This window comes from Myxocyprinus asiaticus, chromosome 40, assembly GCF_019703515.2.
Source record: "Myxocyprinus asiaticus isolate MX2 ecotype Aquarium Trade chromosome 40, UBuf_Myxa_2, whole genome shotgun sequence".
NCBI lineage: Eukaryota > Metazoa > Chordata > Actinopteri > Cypriniformes > Catostomidae > Myxocyprinus > Myxocyprinus asiaticus.
This window is the reverse complement of record NC_059383.1, coordinates 18,648,233-18,669,571: the sequence shown is the minus strand read 5'-3', so window position 1 is coordinate 18,669,571 and position 21,339 is coordinate 18,648,233. Positions and strand designations below refer to the sequence as shown.

General features: G+C 40.0%; 1 pseudogene; it reads left to right on the top strand.

Annotated features, from left to right (window-relative positions):
• The window catches only part of LOC127430538 (CAAX prenyl protease 2-like), a 22,108-nt pseudogene extending 769 nt beyond the window's left edge, over positions 1–21,339 (top strand).

The following is a 21,339-nucleotide window of genomic DNA, read 5'->3' as shown; positions in this document are numbered from 1 at the left end:
TGTATCTTTTCGATTATTTGTCTCCTTTATCTTATTTATGTATACATTTTGGTTGGTTTATACATATATATATATATTTTTCTTCCTTCACCTGTACTTGTCTTTATGACTCAGTGATTGTATTCATACATTGTTTGATCTTACTGAACATTTATATAGAAAAAACAAAATCCACAGTTTTAGCACAATTTGTGGACTTTTCGGACGGTCCTTTACCCACCATAGGCACATTTTCCAACTTATATCAATGTTAAATTAGCGACCTGAAACGATTTCACCATCTGACCAGCTTAAATACGGGACAAATCGCGGCCCGTATTGATTCGATATGGGACGCATAATTGTATCTTTAAATACGGGACGATTCCGTATTTTACAGGACGGGTGGCAACCCTACTCCTAGATCACATCTGATTTCCCACAACTCATGTTGTCTATAGTTCTTTGTATACTGAATGTTCTTGGACATATATTTGATCAAAAACACTTTAAACTGCAGTACAGCCCTTTGAAGAGACTGTACATCTACCCCTCACAGCCTCGTTGTCATTTCCATTAAAAATCAAAGATGGCGCTAGCGTGCATAAGATCAGTGTTGTTTAGAATGTTGATTTTGTTACAGGTCGAGATGTCCTCTTTATCGTTTGTTTGATATTATTAAGTGTGTGTGTGTGTGTGTGTGTGTGTGTGTATATATATATATATATATATATATATATATATATATATATATATATATATATATATTGCATTTGTTCATATTATCAACCACTGCGCTAAAAAAATTTTAAAACTTGGCTTTTAAATGAAATAACCGTCCGATCTGAAAATGCACAGGTTCACAGTGTAGTCAAAACTGATACACTAGGTGAATATGTTTTCTTATTTTTCATCTGTCAAAATGACAGACAGCATTTAAAAATTTCCATCAATCTTTCAAAAAAATCGGTAAATCGGTAAATTTTCGGTTAACGCAACCCCTACTGTCAACCTCTCAACAACCTATTATGACTTTTAGAGGCCTGAACATTTACTTCAAAATAAAACGTAATGCCTGTCTCCAAATAGCTTGTAAATATCTAAATCAGTCTGAGCCACCTAACATTCCTGGGGAAAAAATTTGCAAAAACAACCCCCCCCCCCCCCCAAAATCAGTCTATATACACCACAATTATTTTAAACCATTACTTATCATTTAATTGCTTTATGAATAGTTGATAAATACATCCATATATAAGCTAGCTTAACAGAAGAAAGTATGCTAAAATAATACCACACTATTGGACAACTGAGACTAGGTCATGGTCTGAAAGCAGCCTAAACTCATTATCTTCTGTCTGCTCAGGATGTTAGAAGATGGTTCTCTGGAATAACGGCCAACGTTATCAGTCAAGAACAACATCCACTCAAAAACATCTGAGGGAGAATGTTGCATATCTGTTATTCCCTGTTTATTTCTTGGCTGTTTGTATGTATGGAGGAGCAACTTACCCAGGTGAAAATGTGTCTGTACTTAAACAAAGCACTGTCCTTCTATTTCTCTAAATGTAGATAATTAATGGAGCTGATGCAGTTTTAAAATGTTGATATGATCCTATATACTGTTGTGTACATTCTTTAGGGATCACCCAAACACAATAAAGAAGCATTTAACCAGTGTTCTGTGTGTCAGCTGTTTCTCCACTGGTTGTATGGGCATGGACACATTCAATAAAAGACAGGGTGAGTGTGTGGGCTGCCAGAGTGCCTCATATGCTATTCACCATCTCATTTAATTTTCACCAATTCATTGATCATTTTCAAATTGAGAATTTATTTTGAACAACTTAATCAGATACTAGTACCCCAAAATGCTTCTCTTCTTTGATATGGGGTATATTTGGACTTCTCACAGCCAAGTCCACCCTTTTTGGCACTTCTGGGCTTTTGTTTAGAGGGCTTTGTGCCTGCCGCTCTGCTGCCACTAACTCTTAAAATGGTAATGTTAATGCTATCCACTCTCTAATCTTCTTCTATTTTTGTAATGCATGGAGATGTACAATAAAAGGGATACTGGTTGTCTGCTGGTTAAGAATCAGGCCAGCAAACCAAAAGGTTTACTTTACCTTTTATTGGTTACCTAAGAAAAAAAGAAAAAGAAAAAAAAATCCAAATCTATCACCAAGCAGGCAAGCACTGAACCAGAAACTTTTCCACAGCTTAAGTACCTCTGTCCTTCTAGTCACTATTGGTAAGTTAAAAGGATAGTTTACACAAAAATGAAAATTCTCACATTAAAGGAATAGTTCACCCAAAAATTTAAATTCTCTCATCATTTACTCACACTCAGGCCATCCCAGATGTGTATGACTATCTTTCTTCTGCTGAACACAAACAACGACTTTTAAAAGAACATCTCAGCTTGAATGAATCAACATCTCTGTTGATTCATTCAATAGCCGCATTTCCACTATCAAGCTTGAGCTTCCCTCTTGCTTGTGAAATGGGCGGCATATTAAGGGCGGGTTTTAGGGCATCGCTGTTGGGCTATTGGCACGATGGTTGAAACACAGATTGATTTTGGCATCGCGGCTCGACGTCTGAGGCTATTGGCCCCCGCTGGACAACTGATAGCCCTGGCTCGCACTGGGACGATAGTGGAAAAACGGCTAATGCAAGTGAATGGTGGCCAGAACGTTGATCATCCAAAATGCACATAAAGGCAGCATAAAAGTAATCCATTCGACTCCAGTTGTTAAATCCATATATTAAAAAGCGATATGATAGGTGTGGGTGAAAAACAAGTCATTTTTTACTACAGATCTATACTTTCAACAGCCCTCCTATGCATGTTCATGAGAGGACCAAGTTTTTTTGCCAATTTGCATTGTTCGTACATATCGCCACCTACTGGGCAGAATAAAGAAAAAAAGGGAGGGATAAAGCAAAGGAAAAGAATAAATAAATCATATTAGCTCAAACGCCCAGCTGGTGGCAATATGCACGAAAAATGCGAATCAGCAAAAAACAGTAGCAGAACTCTCGTGAACATGCATAGGCGGATTGTGAGAAAGTAGATTTACAGTAAAAAAAAGTACTTAAATATGAATCTGTTTCTCACCCACACCTATTATATCGCTTCAGAAGACATGGATGTAACCACTGGAGTCTTATGTATTACTTTTATGCTGCCTTTATGTCCTTTTTGGAGGTCCAAAGTTCTGGCCACCATTCACCACCACACATATAAACAAACAAACAAAAACAAATATTTGAGATAATCAAACATATAAAAATCAACAAACAAAGGGAAAAGAAAGAAATCTACAAAGAACGAAATCCACAATTACTACCACAATTTTGTCTCTCTCCATATGGTCCTCACTGTGAGCCCTCTAAGAAAAGGACAAATATCTGTCCCATTTCTTACCATATGAGTCCAATCTGCCAAGCCGCTTATATGACATCTTTTCAAATGCCGTCACCCTACCCAATTCGGTGAACCACTCTTGAAATGAGGGGGCGCCAATTGACTTCAATCCTCTAAGAATTATTTGTCTGCCAATCATTACACTAGTTTGGACCCAGATTTTTGTATATTTGTCACCAACTTTAATAACCACCTCATCATCCAATATACATAGTCTGGGGCAGAATGAAATTATGTAAAACATTATGTATGTAAAACCTCACAGATAAAATTCTGGACTCTTGCCCAGAATTCTTGAATCTTAGCGCAAAACCACAGAGCATGGTCTATGTCTCCATGCTCCAACTGAAATTGCCAGCAGGTAGGTGTGTCTTTTAAACCAAGTCTAAACAATTGATGCAAAATCTTAAACTGAATAGACAGTTTTTTTTCTCTCCCCTTTTTCTCCCCAATTTGGAATGCCCACTTCCCAATGCATTCTACGTCCTCATGGTGGCGTAGTGACTTGCCTCAATCTGGGTGGCGGAAGACGAATCTCAGTTGCCTCCACGTCTGAGACCATCAATCCGTGCATCTTATCAAGTGGCTTGTTGAGTGCGTTACCATGGAGACATAGCGCGTGGAGGCTTCACGCTATTCTCCGCGGCATCCACGCACAACTCACCATGCGCCCCACTGAGAGCGAACCACATTATAGCGACCACGAGGAGGTTACCCCATGTGACTCTACCCTTCCTAGAAACCAGGCCAATTCGGTTGCTTAGGAGACCTTGCTGGAGTCCCTCAGCACGCCCTGGATTCGATCTCGTGACTCCAGGGGTGGTAGTCAGCGTCTTTACTCGCTGAGCTACCCAGGCCCCTCCTAGACATAGTTTTTTTTTAAATCTCACAATTCTTTCCCACTCCACATCCTCCAATACCAAGTTCAGATCTCTTTCCCATAACCTCTTAACAGCTGTTAAGTCCCAGTCACCAAGACTCTGAATTAACAAGGAATAATACACTGACACTTCATGACTCTTTCCAAAGGCTGTGAGCACCATAGAGAGAGTGTCTGCAGCTTTAGGGGACTGTGTACTACCCTCAAAACTAGTACAAAGTAGATGGCGCAACTGTAAATACCTGAAAAATTGAGACCTAGAAATCCCAAATTGCTGTGTTATATTTTCAAGTGATTTCAAAGCTCCATTTTCATAAAGGTCACCAAGTGTAGCAACACCCCTCTCGATCCATTCTTTCCAGCAAAAGGGGAACTTGTTAATACACAATTTGTGGTTCAGCCATATGCTTGAGGAAACATTTAGGTAAGTAACCTTTGTCCATACTGCATGTAAGTGTGAAATAATGGGATGCATTTTTACTTCTCTAGGCAGTTTGATAGAAAGACTTTGCAATGGTGAGATTGGGGCAAAGACCACCTGTTCAATGTTGTACCAGGGAGGGGCTCTCTCAGCTGGAAGAGACCGATGGGCCAGGTGTCTGAGACTAAAAGCATAGTAATAAAGTATTTTTTGTGGAGGCCTAAACCTCCTTTGTCAATTGGTCTATATAACTTACTGAAATTTACGGATGTTTACCATATAAAAGACTAAGATATTCTATCAAATTTTTAAAAATTAAAAAGAGGAGCTTCTAGAGGGAGAGACTGTAGTAGATAATTGAATTTGGGTATACAATTAATTTTTATAACATTGACCTTCCCTGCCATAGACAAATGTGGTGAAGCCCACCTATCCACATCATGCGAGAACCTTTTAATTAATGGGTCAAAATTACCTAACTAAATCTCTCAAATTTGCTGGAAATAAAATACCTAAATACCTAATGCCTTGCTTAGTCCATTGAAAGGCACAAGGTTGGAATGCCATTGCAGGGCAATATGCTGTCAGAGCAAGAGCTCCCAATTTAGACCAATTCACCCTGTATACTGAAAATTTGGAGAAAGAATTAATAATATTATGGAGGCTAGGCATTGATCTACTAGGGTCTGAGACAAATAATAATATATCATCTATGTGAAGTAGTAGTTTATGCACCACACCTCCTGCTACAATGCCAGCAAAATCATCCTCTTTTCTTATTGTGGCTGCAAATGGTTCCAGGGCAAGACAGAACAATAAAGGGGAGAGAGGACAGCCTTGCCGGGTTCCCCTACCAAGAGAAAAATAATCTTAAATGAATCCATTATTTTGCACTGCCACTAACGGTTGATTATAAAGAAACGTAATCCAACCAATAAAAGTGTCCCAAACTCGTAAATTTCCAAAATCTTAAAAAGATAGTCCCATTCCACCCTATCAAACACCTTCTCAGTGTCAAGTGAGATGGCAGCGATCGGGGCCTGATCATTCACTACTGACCACATAATATTTATAAAACGTCTAATATTATCAGAAGAACTATGACCACGAATATAGACCACTTGATCTATATGTATAATAGATGTAATTACTCGACTTAATCGATTAGCCAGAATTTTAGACAACATTTTCACATCTAACTGGATCAGGGAAATTGGATGATAACTTTTACACTCATTTGGGTCTTTATCTTTTTATGAATGAGACCAATCGGGGCTTGCGTCATGGTTGGCGGTAGTTCACCTTTCTTTAATGACTCTGTGTAAACTTCTAACATAAGTGGAGCCAGTTCTGTGACATAAGATCTAAAAAATTCTGCAGCAAAACCATCTGGCCCCAGTGCCTTACCTGTTGGCAAGGCTTTAATTACCTTAACAAACTCCACCAAAGTAATATCTGACTCAAGAAATTATTTTTGATCACTTGTTAATTTAGGGAGTTCTAATGGCTCTATGAAGCTGCTAATATCCTTATCGGTAGACGTGGATGTGGAACTATAAAGATCGAAATATAATTCTTTAAAGGTGCTATATGTAAGATTGACAACAAGCGTTTGAAATGGGTACTGCAGTCCAAATTAAAAAAATTGGAGAGTTGTCTGCCCCGCCCCAGACTCGAAGACTGCCAGAATGTTGACACACAAATTAGCCAACTCAGCATCCGTTTTAAATAATTTCTGGGCTTTAAGCTGTTTCCATCTTCCAAAGGCATCTCCAATATTTATCCTTGTTTTACTACACCTCTGGTCATGGTGGTTTTTAGATGGATGGCAAGGCTTTTTAGGTCGGGTGGAATCTGTTATCTCTGATCCAGTTTGTTTGCTGGCTTCCATGGCAGCAGCATGCAGTGTTGTTTACCTGCAAACTTCTTCAAATTCTGGCAACCCAGCGGTGTCGAAATACTATTGGTGAGTGGGCAGTGGGCGGGATCACACAGGCCAAAACATAAACAGAAATTCCGGCCCGGAATGGAAACTTCAAAGTAGAATATACTGGCTGTAGCATTGTTATCGGAGAAGCCAGTATTTCAACTTAGCATGTTTCCTAATTCTCTAATGACATATTATGGTAATTTTATGATTTAGTACAATAAAAATATTACATATAGCACCTTTAAAGGCTTTATTAATATCTGTGGCAGAAGTAAATATATTTCCTCCAGAAGACTTCACTGAAGTAATGGTGGAAAAAACCTCTCTCTGTTTTATGTATCTGGCCAGGGTTTCCCTGCTTTGTCCCCCAACTCAAAGTATGCCTGTCTTGCCCTGAATAACCAAAACTTTACCTTCTGTGACAAAATAGTATAGTACCTATACTTTAGCTGAGTCAATTTTTTAAGATCGTTTGATGACAATTGGCACTTCAGCTCTGTTTCAGCACTTTTAATGCTCTTTTCCAATTCTATGAATTCCTGTGCTTTTTTTTTTTAATGAATGAGGCATATTGTATGATCCATCCCCTAAGAACTGCCTTAAGTGCCTCCCATGCCACGCCCACAGAGGACACTGAGGACCAATTGGTTTCTACATAAACATTGACTTCTGTCTTTAACATTTGTTGAAATGCTGGGTCCTGCATAAGGGATGTATTAAAGCACCATCTATATGATTGTCTTTTCTCTATATGCGGCAACATCTCTAAACACACCAAAGCATGATCTGAAACTAAAATATTCCCAACTGAGCAGTCAGTGGCAGATAGAATAAGTGACTTAGATATATAAAAAAAAAATCTATTCTAGAGTAAATCTTATGAACTGATGAAAAAATTTTTTAGTCTCTCCCAGATGGATTCAGGAGTCTCCAAATGTCTGTAAGACCAAGATTTTTACACATTCTCTGTAGTGTCAACGTTGCTCTAAAGGGTCTACACACCATCACTATGATCAAGGACTGGATCCATTAAAAGATTGAAGTCTCCACCCAAAACCATATCACGAAGGATCCCAGCTGCTTGTAATTTTCCCTCAAGATCTATAAAAAAGTTCTGATCATCAGCATTAGGTGCATAAATATTAGCCAAAATAAGATTTTGCCCCTGTATTCCAGCCAAAAAATAATGACTCTTCCTAAATTATCTTTGATCTGTTTGAGACATTTGAATTGTAAATGTTTACTGTAACAATGTTTACAGTTAGGGAAAAGGAGGAAGAGGGAGACGATGAATCCAACTCAAACAGTATGTTTTATTTCTTTGAAACTCAATATTTACGTTTTTTAGTGATCACACTCAGAAACTACGCTTTTCAGCAGACATAAATTCACACAGTCTTTCTCCAGCTCATGTCTCGTAACTCTCTCCTGGGACTGGTGTCTGGCTCACTCTTAAAGCCCGTCTCGACTCTCACTGCAATGACAAACAGCTGTTAGAGACAATAATTGCCAGGTGATGATCCTTACGTTCTCATCTCCTGATCTCGCTCTCCATTCACAACCGGCGCTTCACCAAGCCCCCACCACCACACTTACTTATCAGTGTGATGATTCCCCTGCTCTTACTCAAACCAGTACTGCAAAACACATGCCCACCCCATGCCCTGCCAAGTTTTTCAGCTTCCTGTGGAGAAAGGTGCACTTCTTGAAGGAATACTATATAACATTGTTTATGCTTAAGAAAAATATAACCTTCCTTCTTTTTATAGGGTCCCTAGCCCATTAACATTCCATGTGGAGAGAAACATTTTAACTATATTAAAGTGTGACATATCGACATGCATAGAAACATTGTGTACCCAAGGCTAAATGATATAAACCACGATTCAACATTGATGTAACCACAAAATCCTTAATAACCCATAGAAAAGAAAAAAAAAAGCACTTCAACCTCGTGCATAACAGTCCCAACTGGTGTCTATCCCCTGGAAATCCGACGGTCCATGCATGCTCACGAGACCCTCCACGACACCATTGCAACAAGATTACTTCAGTCCGATGTTTTTTTTTTTTTTAAACATACACCATACAATTGAACTGCACACGGTTTTCAATTAAATAGGCCTAGTAAATAACAACATCAAACCCACAAAATGAACAAATAATCTCAACAATAAGCCAATAAAGGAAAAGAGAAAATAATAATTTAAAAAAGTAGATTGAGAGAGATAGACAGTGGGTAACCAACCGCATAACAAACCCTCTCAGACCACATCAGCAAAATGCACAATGTGTAGTCCCGCTGATTCAGTGCTGGCAAAGCCACCCACTTACTCCATTGATTTAATGACAGCCATAGCTTCTCGTGGGCATGTGAAAGTCTTACGTCCGTCCTTGGCATCAATTCTCAGTTTAGCCGGGAAAAGAAAAGTGAAGTTCACATCCTGTGCATGAAGTAATTTCTTACTCTCTCCCGTTTCGCTAGTGTAACACTTGCAAAGTCCGGAAAATCCATAATGTTGTAATCCTCCCAGCACAACTTGCCTTTATTCCTCGCCGCACGTAAAACAAAGTATCTGTCTGCCAAACGCAAGAATCTTGCTAGTATGGATCGGGGTCTGTCACCCGCTCTGGGAAGCTGACCGAGAGCTCTGTTTCCAGATGACAGCCTGCTGTGTCGAACAAATTTTGAATAAGCTCTTCCAGGAACTTAACCATATCTTAACCTTCCTTTCCCTCTGGGATTCCAACGAAACAAACATTATTACATCTGCTTTGATTTTCCATATCCTCTAATTTTTCCAATACTTGATCCATATCAGATTTGGTTAGTCTGCAGCTCTTTTCTGGATACTTCCAGATACTCGATTAGCATTTCAGCCTTGTCCATTCCTGTGATCAGGGCAGAAAGTTTAGCCTCCTTAGATGTGATCTCTCGATGTATTTCCGTGAGGCCCTCCATGTCGGTCGAGATTTTCGTTAGCACTGCATACATTTTCGCATTATCTTGATCTACATCCTGAGGAGCACTGTCATTCCTTTTTTTTTTTTTTTTTTTTTTTAAGAAAAACCACAATGCATTTTATTGTAAATGTACTCATTATTCAAAAAGTTTTGTCATTTTCTCCCTTACACACAGATGTTTGATTTTAAATTATCTGAAGATGACATGCAGCAAATTGAATCATTCAATAGCAATGAGAGGCTGATTATTCCAACAATAGAGGTAATTATGAATTCTTATTACAAATTTTAAATAAAGTGCATTACTGTGTTTAAGTAAATGTCTGTTATATTATTTTTTCCACTCTACAGAAAGCTGGGAAGAAGGTTTGGAGGGATGCACACCATCCTCTTTTTCCCTTCCACGATCTATATTGATAACTGAAAATACAATTAAAATCTTTAAACAAACTGTTCAAGTTACATGTCGAAATCATTTTAAATGTTGCATCATTTTTCCAGTTTTTAATATTTTTTTTTTGTTATTAACAATTTTATTGATTCCATATAACAAATAAAAAAAAATTAAAAACAGAGAATATTTGGAATCACATTATATAAATTCACAACCCTTCCCCCTGAACATTAACCCCTACACCCAACACAAACAGACACCCCAGTGTTCAAATGCCAACTGACAATGTCAAACAAAACAGTAGAATATATATATATATATATATAAAGGAGACGTTCAAAAGCAAAAAAAAAAAAGGTTACAACACACACATTTAAAACAACAAGTCTCCCTCCACTGCCCCTCCCCGAGAGCCTTCTAAAAAGGCTAAATAGCTTCCTGTGGAGCCGAGGAGGGCGGGGCCGGGTTGGAATGAGACACACCCGGTTCCCAATCAGCCTGATGGGGCGCGCGAGGGATAAAGGCGGCCGGGGACGACAGTTCGAGAGACTCTGCGACGGGAATCCCTCCTCCTTCCCGGGTTTCGGCACCAGTGTAAGGGGGTTTTGAGGAAAGGAGGAGGCGAGAACCGGCTTGACAACTTAAATAACAATTTATTAAACAAAAACCCAACCAAAAACACACAACTAAAAACACAGCACAGCTGTCTGTAATTCTCTCTCTCCCGAACTGTCGTCCCCGGCCGCCTTTATCCCTCGCGCGCCCCATCAGGCTGATTGGGGACCGGGTGTGTCTCATTCCAACCCGGCCCCGCCCTCCTCGGCTCCACACTTCCTCATTTCTTATTGAATAGATCTATGTTGCCTAGCCTTCTATGTGACAAATCTTAAAATGTCGCTACCCTGCCCATCTCCGCATACCACTCACGAAAAGAGGGCGCTCCAGCCAACTTCCATCCCCTAAGGATGACCTGTCTGCCTATCATAACACCGGCCAGGGCCCAATTCTTCATGTACTTATCCCCTACATCAATGACCACCCCATCACCTAAAATACAGAGTCTGGGGCAAAATGAGATTTGAGTACCCAATACATCACTCATAAAATTCTGAACCCTCAACCAAAATTCTTGTATCTAAACACACCACCAAAAAACATGGGTTGTGTCCCCATCTTCTGATTGGCATCGCCAGCAGGTGGGTGTGTCCTTAAGACCTTAAATTGCATAAGGTGCACCCTTGCATCTCTAGATGTAGACTTGATGTTTTTTAGAATCCTAGCCCACACTCCCACCTCCAATACCAAGTTTAGATCTTTCTCCTATAATCTCTTTAGAGAAGTTGAAGCTCCGTCCCCCAGACTCTAAATTAGCAGGGAGTAATACACTGATGCCTCATGGCCTTTTCCAAATGCAGTAATCACCACTTCCAGAGTATCAACCACTTTAGGGGGGTGTATGCTACCCCCCAAAATAATACAGAGCAGGTGGCGCAGCTGTAAATACTTAAAGAACTGAGATCTGGGAATCCTAAAATGTTGAACCATATTTTCAAAAGATCTCAACACTCTACTCTCACATAGGTCACCGAGCGTATTAACCTCTGTCACAATCCACTCTGACCAGCAGAAAGGGGACTTATTAATACGTAATTTTGGGTAGATCCATATGCTCGAGGCGATATTTAAATAAATGTCCGAATTAAACACTCTGGACACTTTTGTCCATACCACGTGCAAATGCGAGATAACGTGGTGTGACTTAACTTCTCCGGTTAGTTTAATAGAAAGGCTTAGCAATGGCAAAATAGGGGCAAGAACTTCCTGTTCAATACAAAACCAGGGAGGGGCTCTCTCAGGTGGAAGTGACCAATGAGCCAAATGTCTGAGGCCAAATGCATAATAATAAAACAAAATCTTGGGTAGGCCTAGCCCACCTTTTTCAGTCCTCCTATGTAACTTATTGAAATGTAATTTGGGACGCTTTCCATTCCAAATGAAGGACTTTGCTATACTATCAAATTGCTTGAAATAAGAGAGGGGGACATCTACAGAGAGAGACTGTAGCAGGTAGTTGAATTTTGGAATACAATTCATTTTAATAACATTAACCTTCCCAATCATAGATATATATAATGAAGCCCACCTGCCCACATCGCTCAAAAACCTTTTTATTAAGGGGTCAAAATTAACTCTAACTAAATCACACAAATTTGCTGGGAACAAAATGCCCAAATACTTAATGCCCGATTTAGGCCACTGGAAGGCGCCTGGCTGAAAAGTTGTTACTGGGCAGTACGCTGTCAGAGCCAAAGCTTCTAGTTTAGACCAATTGACTCTGTATCCTGAGAACTTAGAAAAGGAATTAATAATTCTGTGGAGGCAAGGCATAGATCTAGTGGGGTCGGAGACGAATAATAAAATATCATCTGCGTAAAGCAAAAGCTTATGCGCCATACCTCCCACTACCACCCCTGGAAAATCATCTTCCTTACTTATCGTGGCTGCTAATGGTTCCAGGGCAAGACAGAACAATAATGTGGAAAGAGGGCAACCCTGCCGGGTGCCCCTGTCCAGAGTAAAGTAATCTGATTAATCCATTTGTTTGTACCGCCGCTACTGGGTGTCTATAAAGTAACTTAATCCATCCAGTAAAAGTATTCCCGAACCGTATATTTCCAAAATCTTAAAAACATAATCCCATTCTACCATATCAAACGCCTTTTCGGCGTCAAGTGAGATGGTAGCGACTGGAGTCTGATCATTTGCCACTGACCACCTGATATTGCTGAAACGCCTAATGTCATCAGAAGAGCTGCGGCCCCGAATAAACCCCACCTGATCTATATATATAAGAGATGTCATAACTTTACTTAATTGGTTAGCCAAAATTTTTGACAATATTTTTACGCCTAGTTGGATCAGGGAAATTGGATGGTAACATTTACACTCGCTTGGATCTTTGTCCTTTTTAAGAATCACACTGATCCAGGCTTGTGTCATGGTTGGCGGAAGCTTTCCATTCTTTAATGATCCCTTATAAACTTCTAACAAAAGTGGAGCCAGTTCTGTAGCATAAGATCAAAAAAATTCAGCGGCAAAGCCATCTGGCCCCGGAGCCTTGCCTGTAGGCAAGGCATTAATTACCTCATCAAGCTCCTCCAAGTTTATCTCAAAATCAAGAGAATTGTTTTGCTCAGTCGTAAGTTTAGGGAGATCTAATGGTTCCACAAAGTTTCTAATATCTTCATCAGTAGACGAAGACGTGGAACTATAGAGATCAAGATAGAATTCTTTAAAAGCATTATTAATATCAATGGCCGAGGTAAATATTTCACCACCAGCAGATTTCACTGAGGGAATGGTAGAAAAAGACTCTCTCTGCTTTATATATCTAGCCAAAAGCTTCCCTGGCTTGTCCCCTGACTCAAAGTATGATGGTCTTCCGCGACACAATGGTATTATATCTGTATTTCAATTGGGTCAGTTCTCTGAGGCCATCAGACGACATTCTGCACTTCAGCTCTGCCTCGGCACTTTTAATATTCCCTTCCAACTCCACGGGTTCTCGTGCTTTGGATTTTTTGGTGAATGAGGCATACTGTATGATCCGACCCCTAAGAACCACCTCAAGTGCCTCCCAAGCCATGCCCACAGAGGATACTGAGGACCAGTTGGTCTCCATATAAACACTGATTTCAGCCTTTAATATTTGTTGGAATTCAGGATTTTGCAAAAGGGATACATTACAGCGCCAACTATATGATTTTCTTTTCTTCATATGTAACACCTCTAAACACACCAGGGCATGATCTGAGACTAAAATGTTTCCAATTGAGCAATCAACAACAGATGAAATGAGGGACTTGCAACATCCCTTCAAGATCTATAAAAAAAGCCCTGATCATCAGCGTTAGGTGCGTAAATATTAGCCAATATCAACCTTTGCCCCTGAATTTCTGCTAAAATAATAATGACTCTTCCTAATTTATCATTAATCTGTTTGAGACATTTGAATTGTAGATCCTTAGTTATCAATGTATTGACTCCCCTACTCTTACTTGAGCCAGCACTAAAGAAAACATGTCCACTCCATATCTTCCCAAATTTTTCAGCTTCCTGTGGGGAAAGATGCATTTCTTGAAGAAACACAATATCATATTTCTTACATTTAAGAAAAGAAATAACCTTCCTTCTATTCATGGGGTGCCCCAACCCATTCACATTCCACGTGAAGAGAGACGATCCACTCATATTAACATTTGACATATTAGAAAAAATAGATTGTGTCAAAAATAAAATTATAACGAATACATTCCAACATTAGTGCAACAGTCAAACCCCGAACATCCCCCCAAACAAAAAACACAGAAAAAAGAAAAACGTGCGCATTAACCCTGCGCATGACAGTGCCAACTGGCGTCCATCCTTCTAAACTCAAACTGTCCTTGTATGCCTACGAGAGCCCCCACGACAACTTTGCCGTCGGATTGCCGGATTTGAGTCCGGTGCTTCTATACAAATTTTGTGAGGCAGAATTACACAACAGAAAATAATCTATAAAACAAACTCCAGCCAATAAGAGGCATAAGCATAAAGAACGTGTAGATTCATCCACATAACTGTTCCGAAGGTGTGTTCCTCCACAAAACAAACTCCAGCTGCTAGGCGCAACCAGCACAAAAAGAAAAAAAAAGGTGCCCAGTTTCCTCGGACAGTCAAGTGAATGTTCAGTGAGTCAGGCCCACTCGGCTATTACATGAGTGCAACAAATTCCCTAATCACTCCAATGTTTTGCAAGAAATATTCCACAGAACAAACTCCAACCAATAGGAGGCATGATTACAAAGAACATGCAGATTCATCCACAAGCTGTCCTGAATGAGTGTTATCCCACAAAACAAACTCCAGCTGCTGGGCGGAACAGCACAAAAAGAAATAAATAAGGCGCTCAGTTTCTTCGGACAGTCAAGTGAATGTTCAGTGAGTCAGGCCCACTCAGCTGCATAGAGAGTATCACACAATGACTTACTCATTCCATTGACTTTATGAAGGACATCACTTGCTGTGGACATGTAAATATTTTGCGGCCATCCTTAGGATCTATTCTCAATTTGGCCGGGAACATCAGTGCAAAAGCGACCTTCCATTGATATAAGAGTTTCTTGCATTCGTTGAATCAATCACGTTTCTCTCTTGTCGAATTTGCAAAGTCTGGGAACAAGAAAATGTTGTGGTTCTTCCAAGAAAGCCTTCCTTTACTCCTCGCCTCATGTAACGTGAGATCTTTATCGGATGATCTCAGAAATTTGGCCAGAATTGATCGGGGCCTGTCTCCTTCTGCTGATCTCCAAGCCGGTACCCTGTGAGCTCGCTTGATTCCCAGCTTATGGCCTGTTATGTCGAGCAGACTCGGGAAGAGCCCGTCTAGGAATTTCACCATATCTCGGCCTTCTTAGTCCTCTGGAATTCCAACAATTCGGACTCCAGATAATTGATCCGTTTCTCAACATCCGACACTCTTGCAACCATCTCAGTGAATTTCGTCTCTATGGCAGTGATCGATCGACGTATTACAGCAAGATCCTCCAAGTCAGCAACGACCTTCATCAGCATTGCCATCATGTTCAACAGTTGACGCTGAATCTCTTTCACCACACTGGCCAAATTGAGTCCTGGGCTTTTGGCCTGTTGCTCAGGGGTTTCAGCTTGAGAACATAAGTGTCTTTTAATGTCTCCAGAGCCTGAGGATTTTAAATTCTTTGACATATTGTCTTCCTAGAACAGTTAAGAATCAGAATGTATCAAATCTCACCGGTTTATGACATAAAAGTATTAAAACTAGCAAAGTGCGCAGAGCTCGCTGTACACACGTCCGACACTCGCATGGTGCCACTCGACTCCTCGCGCTGTCATTGCTAACCAGACCCCCACCATCTTGCTCTTGAGAGGCGTTAGATGTGTGTGACCATTAATGCTTTTTAATGTCCCCACAGGCCAACGATTTCGAATTCTTCAACATCCTACACTCTCCGCACATTTTAACAATCAAAACTTAATCGGTTCTCACAGAGTAATGTTCACTGAAAGGATAATTGTAGCAAAGTGTAGTGGAGAACACCACTAGGCTGCTTCACTTGCATAGCGTCACGTGACTCCCCTTTCTTATTATTATGGAATTATTTATTTAACTTGATGACAGGTGCTTTTTCTTGGACCTCTAGCGACTGACAGCCCAAGAGGATTCTTCCAGGATGTTAAAGCAGGCTTTAGTGAGTATGAAAATTAAATATAATTTTTAAAAGTATTTATTACTTTTTGCATATTTGTGTGTTGAATCTGAATATATTGCTTATTACTTTTCACTGCAATGTAATACTGCAATCAGATACTCAGTTTTGGAGCAAGTGTGTGAAAGATTTGCGGTGGCTGAGTAACCAAGTGTTGGCCCCACTGACAGAGGAATTTGTATTTCGAGCTTGCATGATTCCCATGTTGGTGTCATGCACTGGTCCCACTGTTGCCATCTTAATCAGTCCGCTCTTCTTTGGCGTGGGTATGTTGACAAAGCAAGATGGTAATATTTACTTATACCTCAGTGTTTGGAGCTTACACTGCCTTCATATTCATAAGGACAGATGAGTATCAATGACAAATATTAATACAACTCTTATGTAGCTCGCATCCAGTGGTGGCCCATGCATTTTAAGTCTAGGCCTTCAGTGTGATTCATGCAATTAAGAAAACACAGTTTCACAATGAATAAGACACCGTATGCATTACGTGGCAATCAACTAATAATACCAATTGACATTTTAAAAACACGTCCACGCACAAAAGCCAGAACCAAGGTGGTCTAATATGAAGAAAAAGCTCTAAAAATATTTGCGATTTAAATGTTGCTTGCAATACATTTTGTTTCTTAAAGTTTACACGGTTACTTTTCAAAACTTGATACAACGCTAAATGCTCCAGCAGCCTAATTTACACTTAGAAAACTCCTTATGTTGCTATAACAATGCAAAAAGCACTTACCAATTTGCTTGAAGTGAAAATCAGTCCTCTTTTCCTGTTTAATTAATCAGTTGCATGATCATGCAGAACATCTCAGGTTTTTAAATCCATAAGGATCTCTTTCTTAATGATGAAGAGGCAGTGATGACAGCCGTCTCGTCAGCAAGATCTCGCGCTCTTCGCTTTCAAATTACGTACATCACTTAAAGCATGATTGCGTCACTCAAGGCCAGCTAGAAGGCCTGGACTGGGACATATCCTACAGTCCACACCCACCAAGAACAAATAAATCAACCTGATTGGCTGATGAATCTGACAATCTGACTTTAGATGCCCTGCGTGAGATCGCAGTGTTGAGGGATTCTGCAGAAATTCTGAAGGCCTGACGGGGTGGAGCTCAGAATTACTTGGTGCTTTTGCTAAGGAGCATGTGATTTGTGAAACAGCTGACACGCTTTGCTTATAAGCATCGAGGGATTAATTCTGATTGGATAAACTTTAAATTTTTTGCTATTCATTTGTAGATGAATTAGGAGTGGAAAGCGATTGAAAATACATAGGCAAAAAGGTGAATGAGAATGAAAGGATGAAAAAATATTTATTTATTAGGCATGTTATGCCAGCAGAGAAGGCTTTGCTGGCCCTGAGAAATTGCCACTGCTTGCATCACATCTTAGATTGTAATATCTTATTTTGCAACTGGATAGGTTTTCCGACCATTGGCTCAGCTTTGCAACACCCGCAGAGGCCTATGATCCTGTTCTCCTGCCAGCTGGGTGTTCTGCTCTTCCTCATCCTCCTCTTCCCCTTCACAGATCCAGCTTTCTATGGAATGACTCCCATCTGTAATCTACTTCTTACATCTCGCTCTGTCTGCACCTGGCACCTCACTGTATACCTGGCTGGAAATGTACACTATATTGCCAAAAGTATTCGCTCATCTGCCTTTAGACGCATATGAATTTAAGTGGCATCCCATTCTTAATCCATAGGGTTTAATATGACGTCGGCCCACCCTTTGCAGCTATAACAGCTTCAACTCTTCTGGGAAGGCTTTCCACAAGGTTTAGGAGTGTGTTTATGGGAATTTTTGACCATTCTTCCAGAAGCGCATTTGTGAGGTCAGACACTGATGTTGGATGAGAAGGCCTGGCTCGCAGTCTTCGCTCTAATTCATCCCAAAGGTGCTCTGTCGGGTTGAGGTCAGGACTCTGTGCAGGCCAGTCAAGTTCTTCCACACCAAACTCACTCATCCATGTCTTTATGGACCTTGCTTTGTGCACTGGTGAGCAGTCATGTTGGAACAGGAAGGGGCCATCCCCAAACTGTTCCCACAAAGTTGGGAGCATGGAATTGTCCAAAATCTCTTGGTATGCTGAAGCATTCAGAGTTCCTTTCACTGGAACTAAGGGGCCAAGCCCAGCTCCTGAAAAACAACCCCACACCATAATCCCCCTCCACCAAACTTCACAGTTGGCACAATGCAGTCAGACAAGTACCGTTCTCCTGGCAACCGCCAAACCCAGACTCGTCCATCAGATTGCCAGATGGAGAAGCGTGATTCGTCACTCCAGAGAACGCATCTCCACTGCTCTAGAGTCCAGTGGCGGCGTGCTTTACACCACTGCATCCGACGCTTTGCATTGCACTTGGTAATGTATGGCTTGGATGCAGCTGCTCGGCCATGGAAACCCATTCCATGAAGCTCTCTACGCACTGTTCTTGAGCTAATCTGAAGGCCACATGAACTTTGGAGGTCTGTAGCGACTGACTCTGCAGAAAGTTGGCGACCTCTGTGCACTATGCGCCTCAGCATCCGCTGACCCCGCTCTGTCATTTTACGTGGCCTACCACTTCGTGGCTGAGTTGCTGTCATTCCCAATCGCTTCCACTTTGTTATCATACCACTGACAGTTGACTGTGGAATATTTAGTAGCGAGGAAATTTCACGACTGGACTTGTTGCACAGGTGGCATCCTATCACAGTACCACGCTGGAATTCACTGAGCTCCTGAGAGCGGCCCATTCTTTCACAAATGTTTGTAGAAGCAGTCTGCATGCCTAGGTGCTTCATTTTATACACCTGTGGCCATGGAAGTGATTGGAACACCTGAATTCAATTATTTGGATGGGTGAGTGAATACTTTTGGCAATATAGTGTATTTAAAAAGTCTAAAAGCAATGACATGGGAAAGAGATCACACCCTGAGAGTAATCATTCTTTTATTAATGAATGAAATAAATGAATGAAGCATGGCTATTTTCATTCAAAGAACTATTAGAATGTTCAAATTAATCAGTGTAGTTGCTAAGTTAATGACTGTCATTTTTCATTTCTTTGCTTTTTTGTGGTGACAGTTTTCAATTTGGGGTACTTACCAAGTTCTCATTCAATCAAATGTTTTATATTCTTAACTATGCTTCAGCCCATATTTCCCTTTACATTTTTTTAAAATACAGTTACCAGCTGTTATGTTGTTAAATTAAAACCAGATATTAACCTGCATAGAAGATGAGATTTACCATTGGATTTTCAAAACACATTTCAGCATTCTCTGCCATGTACTCTAAAATCAAAGACATTGATTATATTTTTGGTATCATTGTATTTAAAGCTACACTATGTAACTTTTGGCCCTCTAGCGGTTGAAGCATAGAACTTCAAGTTACCTGCGGAGAAACATTGTTTTGGTAATTATGTGAGATGTGCTCTGGCTCTGCTCTTCTGCGCGGATTAATCTAATGGTTTGAGGAGAACCAGTGTAACCATAGTTCCATGGTTCTGATCATCTTATCAGAGCGAATGTCACTAACGACAACAAAACTTGCCCCTTCCCCTCAATAAATAAATAAATAAATAACGAAAGGAAGAAAAATACGGATATCAGAAAACTATGCCTTATGCAGGTAAGTAGCATATCTTTTGTTGTTTTGACTTATTGAAAACTATTGTTTTAAAATAAATAGCGCTACAAAAGTTAAGCAAAGATGACATTTGATTGTTAGTCATATCAGATAAAGTCAAACAGTGTCAAACTATTACAACTTAGCTAGCAGACAAATAAACCATGGTAGTAACTGGTTTAGAGATTAGAACTGTTACCAGCATAAAGTTTTTTTCCCATTGTCCTTCCTCGAATATGAAATTACCACAATCCATTATAAAATGCCCCATTAGAGTGGCTAATGCTGTCTAACGAACTACTGCACTACACTCTTCAAGGTTCGAGGTTTCTTTATTTTGAAACCGGAAGATTCCCCAGAGGGTTGCCTTTTTGAATGATCCATGGTCAATGTTGCTCATTTGTTGTGGCTACAAGCTTTCACCTTCAAACTACTACACCTATCACCGCACATATACACACGCTGTATGGCTGGACCTTCTTTTGTTTATTTACGGACATGATGTAAACACGCACGGACGAATGACGGAAGTTTGTAATTTGGCTTACCGTAGTGAATCTGGGTACGGCAAAAACATGATTTGTAAAATGGAGTGTTGGTGTACTTGCTCATTAATAAAAAAAAATTCATTTCTAACAAAAAATTATAACATAGTGTAGCTTTAAAATACAGAGTATAACCCTTCAATGTTTCATGAGTATACTTTTATGGTCCTGTTTTTGAGAAGGACTATAGCAATGGAGACCATATCCAAGGAGAGAAGTACATTACTTAGCAAAGAGATACATAGAGCTGAAAATACCTGAAAATCCTGGTGTTTTACTTTCTCAAGTGTTAGATCCTCAGTTATGCTAATACTATGGGGAATCTTGGCAAGATCCTTACAGATATTCTTGGAGCATGGACTTGCTGGAATTTACCAACAACTTGATTCTTCCTGCAAACACACCGTTCTGGTTTAACATGCTTTAAATGTATACATTTTTTATTTAATACAGTGTACTTTTTCCAAAAACATGAAAACTATAATAGTAAACTTAAAATGTGCAAAAAACAGACATTTCCTTCGTACAAAAACAACATTTCCTGAGGTTTTGCCTTTGAAACTTCTCAGATCACAGCACAAAGAAGTCTTCTACACAGTGACTTATGCCAAGTATGTATTTCTGTGGAATGTTGTTCTTTGAGAGTATTTGATTTCAAACCAGATGGTGGGCATCAAGCATGTGCTTACCAGCTGTCAGTCTTCCAACAGTGATTGCCAATCAATACAACAGGCTCATCAAAATGATTTAGTTTAAAATTCCTCAAAAAACAAACACTGAGTTCGAGAGTGCCTGATACTCTGAATACGTGTCAGCAGATCGACTCTTTTTCTCCTCTCTGTGTTTGGCATGCTCAGAATGGTTCTGCTGAGGTAGACTGA